The following is a 346-nucleotide window of genomic DNA, read 5'->3' on the forward strand; positions in this document are numbered from 1 at the left end:
GATGGAAAACATCGTGAAGAACCTGTACACTGATTGATAGTTTAAGTTCACTAATATGTATTTGATTACTTGCCACTAGACGCGGCAGGTAGTCGTAAAAGTCATGTCAGATGCCTTTAGGCGACTTAAATTAAATCTGACACCAGTGTTAGCTATTAACACATTCGAAACGAAAGAAAGATAAAAATGGAGTTACCAGGATCTTGTTTTTCTAGCAGAATGATATGTAGAGTCCGAAAAGGATTACATATCAATATCACAGATTTTTGATTAAGATATACTTTTCTCTACATAGAACTCTACCAAAGTGCATCCAACAAGACTACATCCCACTACTGCGCAAAAA

Source organism: Plodia interpunctella, chromosome 13 (assembly GCF_027563975.2).
Source record: "Plodia interpunctella isolate USDA-ARS_2022_Savannah chromosome 13, ilPloInte3.2, whole genome shotgun sequence".
NCBI classification, from domain to species: domain Eukaryota; kingdom Metazoa; phylum Arthropoda; class Insecta; order Lepidoptera; family Pyralidae; genus Plodia; species Plodia interpunctella.